This window comes from Suricata suricatta, chromosome X (genome assembly GCF_006229205.1).
Source record: "Suricata suricatta isolate VVHF042 chromosome X, meerkat_22Aug2017_6uvM2_HiC, whole genome shotgun sequence".
Taxonomy (NCBI): domain Eukaryota; kingdom Metazoa; phylum Chordata; class Mammalia; order Carnivora; family Herpestidae; genus Suricata; species Suricata suricatta.
In genome coordinates this window covers 101140182-101149891 of record NC_043717.1, presented here as the reverse complement: position 1 = coordinate 101149891, position 9710 = coordinate 101140182, and the positions used below count along the sequence as shown (strand labels likewise).

At 36.8% G+C, this 9710-nt stretch overlaps 1 long non-coding RNA gene across 1 annotated transcript in view; it reads right to left on the bottom strand.

The window, feature by feature from the left end:
• LOC115283251 overlaps positions 1 to 9405 on the bottom strand; it is a 61843-nt gene extending 52438 nt beyond the window's left edge. The window contains exon 1 of the long non-coding RNA XR_003904969.1: positions 9351 to 9405. This is a non-coding gene — a long non-coding RNA (uncharacterized LOC115283251). The remainder of the gene's footprint in view (positions 1 to 9350) is intronic.
• Between the last annotated feature and the right edge of the window lie 305 nt (positions 9406 to 9710).

The window sequence follows — 9710 nt, the reverse complement described above, 5'->3', positions numbered from 1 at the left end:
ACTGGGTGTTGTATGGAAAACAATTTGACAATAAAATATTATGGAAAAAAAAACAAATGGAAAATGGATCATCAAACCAAATGGTAAATTAAAAGCTATAAAACCTTTAAAAGAAAATGCAGGGGGAAATTTTATGACCTGGAGTTAGACAAATATGTATTAAACATGACATTAAGGATTTTTCAAAAAGAAAAAAAAGATAAGTTAGGCTTCCTCAATATTAATTTTTTTAGTGTTTATTTTTGAGGGTGACACAGTGTGAGTCGTCGGGGAGGGACAGAGACAGAGTGAGATCAGAATTGGAAGCAGGCTCCAGGGTCTGAGCTGTCAGCGCAGAGCCTGATGCAGAGCTCAAACTCACAAAGCTGGAGATCATGACCTGAGTCAAAGTCACACGCTTAACTTACTGAGCCACCCAAGTGCCCCAGGCTTCCTTAATATTAAAAAAATATTTCGTTTGTCAGGTCCCTTTCTTTCTGTTGACCCGAGGATGGTCCCTCAGGCCAAGACCACTATCTCTGAGAGACACAAGAGAAGGAAGTCCAGGGTATAAAGAAAGGTGTTTCTGCTTGATATCCAAGAATGGGGCCTCTCAGGGCTGACAGCAGGGGCATATTTCTTTGGGGTACTTTCTGTGGTGAGAGATTCCCTTCTGTCCTGCCTCTAGGTCCTCACCTTAATGCATGGCAGACTTCTAGCTCTGTGGAACTGAGGCTTTTTCCCGTAGGGAAAAAAAAAGCTGCACCCACACAGCCTGAAAGTCTATAAACACCACCCCCCAGGGGCCACTGCCTGGGACTTCCCACAGCTGACAGCAGGACAAGGTGGGGCTGGGGCTCCCTCTATCTGTGGTCAAAGTTTCCCTCTATCCTTCCTTTGTATCCATCCCTTGATGATTGCCTAGAATGGGTGGGGGGGAAGGCAATTTTTTTAAACTGTAAAATTCCTTAAAAGAAAATAAAGGGGGAAAACTTATCTCTTAGAATCAGGAAAAAATATCTCAAAAATGACACAAAAAACTTAATTTGAAAAGAAAGAATGATGTATTAAGCATCTTCAGTATTTAAAAAAAATCACTCTTGAGAAAGACACTTGTAACAGAAAAAGACAAGCTACAGACTGAAAAAGAATGTGAATAATACATACATCAAAAGACTTGCAATCAGAATATGTAAAGGGTTCTCATAGTTCAAAAATTAGAAAACAACCCAGTTTTTAAAATGGGCACAATGCATCATTGGACACTTCACTAAAATTGACATACAGTTTGAAATAAGCTTGTAAAAAATTCTCCTCCATGATTAGTCAATAGAGAAAAGCAAATTAACAAGACAGTAGGATGCAACATACTTTGGAGTATTGCCAAAAACATACTGACACTTAAATGTGAGCATGGCTGGAACAACTTGACTGCACATGCACCACCCTTGTGAGTTCAAAATGGTGCAGTCACTGTACGAAACGACTTGGTAACTTCTTATAAATGTACACTTCACTATTTGATTCAACAATTCCACCTGGGAAAAATAAAAATGCACATTCACACAAAAAAACACACGAATGTTTGTAGCATCTCTATTCATATTTGCCAAAAGCTGGAAACAACTTGAATGTCCTTCCATAGATGAGTGGATTAACAAACTGAGTGCATCCTTCTAATGGAATATTACAGACCAATGAAAAGGAATAAGCTACTGCCAAGGCCAGCTATTTGGTAAATTCCTTGGGCCTCACCTTCTAGTCAACCAACGACCCAGATCCAAGTTCCTGGAAACTATGATTTGTTTTCTGTATCTATCTTCTTGCTTTTTCCAGAATGTCATGTAAATACATTCTGTCAAGGACAGAAATTACATGCTGGGTTTTTTTTTTCCCAAGGGAGTGTGTCTTGGGTTTTTCCCTTATTATTTTCTTTACTTTTTTCCTCTTCTTTTTTTTTTTGGTGGTGGGGGAGGTTATGTTTAAATGAAGTTGCTCTTACAGGACCAAAGACTTAATCATCCATTTCCTATATAAAAGGTAGCTACTTTTTTGCATGGACCTCAAGTATACTGTAGTATAGAGGTGGAATTTAAGGAAAGGTATTAAGTAGGCTGTGTTGTAGCTTATGGGAAAGTAATGAATTGTATCACGTATCTTGAATGTATCATAGATAAGCTGCTATATAATGATCGCCACTTCAGATAGCTGTGCAATTAGGTGATTAACTACTTGTTACTTAACCTTCTAATTTCTGTATAAGTCTAATTACATGAAATAGAAGTTGGTGTTTTGATATTTTACTTTGCTTTTCTGTTTGGAGTGTCATTGTAACTACTGTATTGTAAATGACGGAAAATAATTGCATATGTTAAAAAAATCAATTGTGTTATATTAAAAAAATGTTAAAAAAACATCTAGCAGTATTGTAATACATATGGTTAAATTTGATAAACCCACATTTCTGCCCCTCTAACCTCCCCTAAATCACTGCTCACCACTGACCTTTTTACTGACTCCATAGCTGTGTCTGTCCCAGAATATCATATAGTTGAGATGATACACTATATTGTCTTTTTTTTCATATTAAAGACAAACTTTTGGCATGTTTGTTTGTTTGTTTGTTTGTTTAGAGGGAGAATGAGAGGGACAGAGAGAAACCAAGCAGGTTCCACGCTCAGCAGAGAGCCTGATGCGGGGCTTGATCCCAGAACCATGAGGTCATACCTGAGCCAAATCAAGAGTCTGACACTTAAACGACTGAGCCACCCAGGCACCCTTAAAAACTTATTTGTGAAAACAGGATAGATACAGTAGCAGTGAACCCCCATATACCTATTACTTAGACTCTGCAATTTCAAGATTTTGATAGCACATTGTAATTGAATAAGTTCCAGATTATTCTGTATATGTGGAAACCCTGGATGACCTTAAAAATACTAGGTTCTCTAGATGTCTTCGCTCATCACATCTATCCTAGACATCCAATCAACCTGGCCAGATCACTTTCATACATCCCTTCTTCAAACATAAATGTCAAAGATAGTTTGCACCTTTATAAATAAAAAAATTAATTATGCCAAAGCATTTATAATCAAATTTGCCTTTTTTTTTTTTTTACCATTTTTAAAGGTATAGTTCTTTGGCATTAAGTGCATTCACATTGTTGTGCAACTATCATTACCATCCATCACCAGATGTTTTCCATCTACTCAGACTGAAAGTCTTGTACACATTAAACAATATCTCCCCATTGCCCCTAACCCTTAACCCCTGCAATCACCCTTCTACTATCTATCTTAGGAATTTGACCAAGACAAGTATCTCTTATGACGTAACATACAGTATTTATCCTATCGTAATTGCCTTATTTCACTTCGTATAACGTTTTCAAGGTTCATCTATGTTGTACCATGTATCAAAATTTCCTTCTTCTTAAAGACTGAACACATATTCTGTGGTATACATATACCATGTTTTGTTTACCCATTTATCTGTTGATGGGCATTTGATTGTTTCTACCTGTTAGCTTTTGGGAATAATGCTGATATGTACAAAAGTGTACAAATATCTTCTTGACTCACTGCTTTCACCTCTTTGTGGGTGTGTACCCAGAAGTGGAATTATTGGATCATTTGATTATTCTATGTTTAATTTTTTTGTGAAACCACCATACTGTATTCTACAGAGGCTATACTCTTTTGCATTAATGAAGACAGCATTTTATTTTTCATTTATTTTGAGTGAGGGGAAGCAGAGTACTGACTAGCCTTGCTTTCGACAACCTGGTTCAGTGTCATTACTATGGTAGAAGGGGCCAGCTTACCACTGGACTCTGCTGACACTACTCTTGGAGGAGAATCAAAGCACCAATGGCTGGGGAGGTGGAAGGTCAGCTCTCTGCTTGGACCATCTATTCCTTCCTGCAGGGGAATCATTGCTTGCTTCTGCCAGTAAGGTGATGGAAGGCTAATTCCCTGCTAAGATTTAACAATATTACCCACAACAGAAGATCGGACCACCACCAACTTCAGCTAGGCAGGAAATAGGAAGCAAACCTCCTCTGTCCCTAATAAAACAATGAAAGGGGCGTGGTGGTATCACTGGCAGGTGCATTGATGTTGTAGTTTTTATGTTTGTGTTTGGATGGAGTAGGGCAGACATTGCTGTTAGATCACCCTTTCCTTGGTCTTTAACTAGAGGCAGAAGACTCTTCTTAGAAGTGTTTATTTTATTTTATTTTATTTTATTTTATTTTATTTTATTTTATTTTAGTCTCTTCTTGATGATGGTTTTGGGTGGGAGGTCTCTGCAGTGCCCTGTCCATGATAGATGGTTGACAATAAGGAAACCCAAGGAAGTCACAATCAGATTGTACTTCAAGTCCCAAGGTCCTTCAGCAGTCAGTTTTCTTTCTATCTTTCAGAATCTTCCTATGCTTGTTTGGTTACTTATGCCCAGGTATTTGTTTTTGTTTTTGTTTTTTCTAGTTTTATTGAGAAATAGTTGACATAGAACATTGTATTAGTTTAAGGTCAATGATATAACAATTTTATATATGCCTGTATCATGAAACGATAACCACAATGTTTAGTTAATATACATCACCTCACATAGTTACATTATTTTTCTTGTGAAGAGAACTTTTAAGATTTACTTTCTTAGTGACTTTCAAATATACGGTACTGTTTACTATAGTGACCATGCTGTACATTACATTCCCAGGATTTATCTTATAACTGGAAGTTTGTACTTTTTGACCATCTTCACCCATTCCACCCATCCCCAACCTCCTACCTCTTGGAACCACCAATTAGTTCTGGGGTGTGTGTGTGTGTGTGTGTGTGTGTGTGAGAGAGAGAGAGAGAGAGAGAGACAGAGACAGAGACAGAGAGACACAGAGAGAGAGATTCAACGTATAAGTGAGATCATACAGTATTTATCTTCCTCTGCCTGACATAGCTCACTTAGCATAGTGCCCTCAAGTTTTAGCTACGTTGCTGCAAATAGTAGGGTATTCTTTTTTATGGCTGAATAATATTCCACTCTCTATATATCACATTTTCTTTATCCATTTATCTGCTGATGGACACTTAGGTTCTTTCCATACCTTGGCATTACGGATAATGCCATCATGAACCTGGTGGTGCAGATGTCTCTTCAAGATCGTGATTTTACTTCATTTGGATCTATACCCAGAAGTGGAATTGCTGGATCATATGGTAGTTCTGTTTTTATTTACTTATTTGTTTATTTATTTTTTAAGTTTATTTATTTTGAGAGAGGTAGAGACAGCACAAATGGGGAAGGGACAGAGAGGAAAGGAGAGAGAGAATCCAAGTAGGCTCCACACTGTCAGCACAGAGCCTGATGAGGGACTCAAACGCACAAACCAGGAGATCATGACCTGAGTCAGTCAACTTATTGAGCCACACAGGTGCCTCAGTAATTCTGTTTTTAATTTTTTCAGCCACATCCATATTTATTTCCAAAGTAGCTGGACTGATTTACATTCCCAGCAACAGTGTATAAGGGTCCTTTTTTCTCCATATCCTTGCCAGCATTTATCTTTTTTCTTCAGGATAATAGCCATCCTAACAGCTAACAGGTGTGAAGTGATAGCTCATTGTGGTTTTGATTTGCATTTCCCTCATGATTAGTAATGTTGAACACCTTTTCATGTTTCTGTTGATCAACTGTATGTTTTCTTTGGGAAAATGTTCAATTCCTCTATTTTTAAATCAGACTGTTTTTGTGTTATTCACCTATATGGCTTATTTATATATTTGGATGTTAATCCATGATTAGATATATGATTTGCAAATATTTTCTCCCATTCTACAGGCTGCCTTTTTATTTTCTTGATGGTTTCCTTGGTTATGAAAAACCACTTTAGTTCGATGTAATTCCATCCCACTTGGTTGTTTTTTGTTTGTTTGTGTGTTTGTTTGTTTTTTGCTTTTGTTGTCTATGCTCTTGGTGTCAAATTTAAAAAATCATTGCTAAGACCAATGTCACAGAGCTTACCTCCTATGTTTTTTTCTGGGAGTTTTATGGTTTCAGGTCTTATGTTTAAATCTTTAATCCATTTTGAGTTGATTTCTTGTAAGTGATATGAGATACAGCCCAGTTTCATTCTTCTTGCATGTAGCTGCCCAGTTTTCTAACCACCATTTATTGAAGACTATCTTTTCCCCACTGTATATCCCAGGATCATTTGTCATAAATTGATTGACCATATCTGTGTGGGTTAATTTCTGGGCTCTTGATCCTGTTCCATTGATCTATGTGTCTGTTTTTATGTCAACACCATACTGCTTTGATTACCATAGCTTTGTAATATAGTTTGTAATCAGGAAATATTATTCTCCCACCTTCATTCTTCTTTCTCAAGACTGATTTGGCTGTTTAGAATTTTTTTTTATGGTTGTGAAAAACACCATTGGAATTTTGATAGCGACTGCACCAAATCTGTAGATTGCTTTGGGTCAGGTGAACATTGAAACAATATTATTTCTTCCAGTCTGCCTCTTTCTTTGTACCTTTCAGAGTCTCCTTATACTTGTTTAGTTAGTTATGTCCAGGGCTTAGAATTATAAGATGGAAGATCTTGAAGGAATGGAGCTATTGTTTTGTTGGAGTCAGAGGTGATCTGGGGCATATTTTTAATATAGGTGACAAAAAATTAATACCCATAATATCTATAATGCTTTAGATATCTATCTGTTGTCTGTCTGTCTATCTATCTATCTATCTATCTATCTATCTATCTATCTATCTCTGTGTGTATGCATGCATGTATATGTGTATGAACATGAATGAACACATACCAGAACATAGATTTTTATCAAGGACTTCCATGGTGTATGTGTGTGTATCTCACAAATACATACACACATTTGCTAACATAGGTTACCAGGTAGGGGATAACTACACTGGAAAAATGAGAAGCCAAACAACATAAAGAACAAAAATGACTGGCCACAATGCATGTGAATATGGCTACAGAAAATGTGTTTATAAAAATTTATATATGTAAATAAATTAAACTAAATTTATAAAAAAGAAAATATAACATGAATTGCTTGTATAAAAAAACAAGGTTTTAAAGACTCCTGATTATATGAGAAAACCACCTACTTAAGACATTTCCCTCATTTTAATCAGAAATGAAAGAAAATGAGCTTTCCTGTGACCTTTAGGGATAATTGTGTGGATTTCAGTAAATGATTGATTGCTGAAAGTACATAAACTAATGTGGTTTTTTTGGCCTTAGAGAAGGCATGCACTTTGACATTTTCTGATGACAACAGACTTCAGTGCTATTGTTCCTTTTCCTCTATTAAGCAATATTACACTTAGTGACTACTGTAAGGGGCAGTATACATTTAGAATAATTCTAGCAAGTCTCAGGCTTCTCTAAGGCCCCCAAAAACATTAGTTTATGTTTCCCTGAAAAACCTTAAGTATTTGAATGCATGAAGTGTAATTGTCATTCCAAATGGCAATTAATACTCCTGCTAGAATTATTCTAAATGTATATTGCCCCTTACAGTAGTCACTAAGTGTATAACCATTCATTAATCATACTTGATATTTTTCAAGATATATATGCTAAGAATCTACTTAGTGCCAGATTCTTTTCTAGGTGCTCAGGACACATCAGTGAAAATCCCCTACCCTTTGGGACTACATATAATAATGGAGAGTAATACAATTAACACACAAGCCAGATACTTTCATAGAGTTGTAAGTATTATGAAAAAAAAGGTAAGTAAATTAAAAATGATGGAGTGAGAGTGGGGCCTTTTTCAGGTAGGGTGTCAAGAAGGTCTCAGAGTGGGTGACATTGAGCAGAGACTTGAATAATGGGGAAAAGAGCCATCTGAAGTTTGGGGGATGAGCATTTCAGGCAGAGAGAAAGCAAGGATAAATGCAGGAACAATCTTGACACATTAAAGCAGCTGGAAAAACTCTTGTGGGACTAGAGGAGCCAGCGATAGGATGAGCGCGGGAGGAGAGGCATCCAGGGGTAAGTAAGAACCAGAACATGCAGGGCTGTGTGGGACATGAAGGAATCTGCATTGCATTCCTGTTATAAGAAGCTACCACAGACCTCTGAAAAGGGAAATGGACTAGAATTCTATTTTGAATTCCTTATATGGGATTCTCTTCAGATCTTGCATCATATTCACGATAGTATTTCCAATGATAAAAAATAGTCATACTTTGAGGATGCCTTTCATGTTTGAAAAACTATTTTATGCTAAAGGCTAGTACTAGCTAGCCCCCAAATATCACCATTTCGTGGATAAATGTGTTTTGCTTTTAAAACAAGGAGATTTTTCTAGTGTGACTGTTAGAGTCAACTCTAGCAGACGTGCCCAATTGAAGTCACTTTGACAGATAGTTACTGGATGTTTTCTAAGTGGCAGTGTGCTATTATACGTTACAGGAAAGAAGATACAAGAGGCACACAAGTACACAAATACTTAAATCAGAGGTCAGAACCCAAATGCTGTAGGAGAGGTACCAGTAGCTAGACATTTTCTGAAGAGAAAGAATTTAGAGCTTCTGGAGAGCTAGAGGGGTGAGGAAAGGGTCTATGATAAGACAGGCAGGTGTTTGGCATAAGTCTTTAAGAAGGTAGGACCTTGAAAGGAGAAAATTGTAATTGGATGAAGATGAGTATAAAAGCCAAAGAATGGCTCCAGCGGCTGGATTATAATGTTAGAGGTAAATAAGGGAAATATTCCATTGGTAAGGTAATTGTGAGACATACTCTGAAGGGTGTTTAGTATCATGTCAAATGACACATTTCTAGTTTATGAGGCAATAAGAAAGAAATCATTGAGTGTTTTTGAGTAAGGGGGTGGCATCAATGGAATACTCCTTGAAAAGATAAACATGGCAGTAGTATATAATGGATTAAAGCAAGGACAGCCCAGAAAGCAGGCTGATGTAGATGAGGCAAGAGGAAGCATGAGTCTCAACTAGTGTGGTATTAACCAGGAAAGGGAAGGAGGCAGAAGTAACAAAGATAATCATAGCTGCTGATAATCAGATCAGAAGATGGGAAAGGAAGCTCTCAGATTACTTTAAAATTTGGACTTGGATAAGATTCCAATCTATAATAAGCATGAGAGTCTCAGCATAAGTTGGGCTGTAGTGAAGGTCTGTGTTATTCAGGGAGAAGTTGGCTTCAGTTTGGGACTCAGGGTCTCTAATAAAATAACAGAACATCTAACATCTTTGCTATGTTCTCTCGCTAGAAACTGAAGCTGCTGAACATGCAGTGTACAATAGAATCATTATGAGCATGGGCCCCTTGCCCAGGATGCAGCAGTTCAAATCCTAGCTCAGGCACTTACCAGCTCTGAGATTTGGGCAAATGAGGTGGTCTCTCTGTGCTTCAATTTCTGTATCTGTAAAATAGAGAAAATAGTTTTTATATATCTCAATGCTTGTTGTGAGGATTAAGTGTGTACGCACATACACATACATATATATGTATGCATATGCGTAAATCATATACTGTAGAGGATATAGAGTTATATATAATGAATATTAACATTATATATAATATATGCCAAGAGTTAATTATACATAAACATTGTATCCTTACAAGAAACGTAAGAGGTTTATATCTTATAAGATATGGCATAGTATTGATAGACTATATATGTATATGTACATTATAATATATATTTTACATACATACTCACACATTG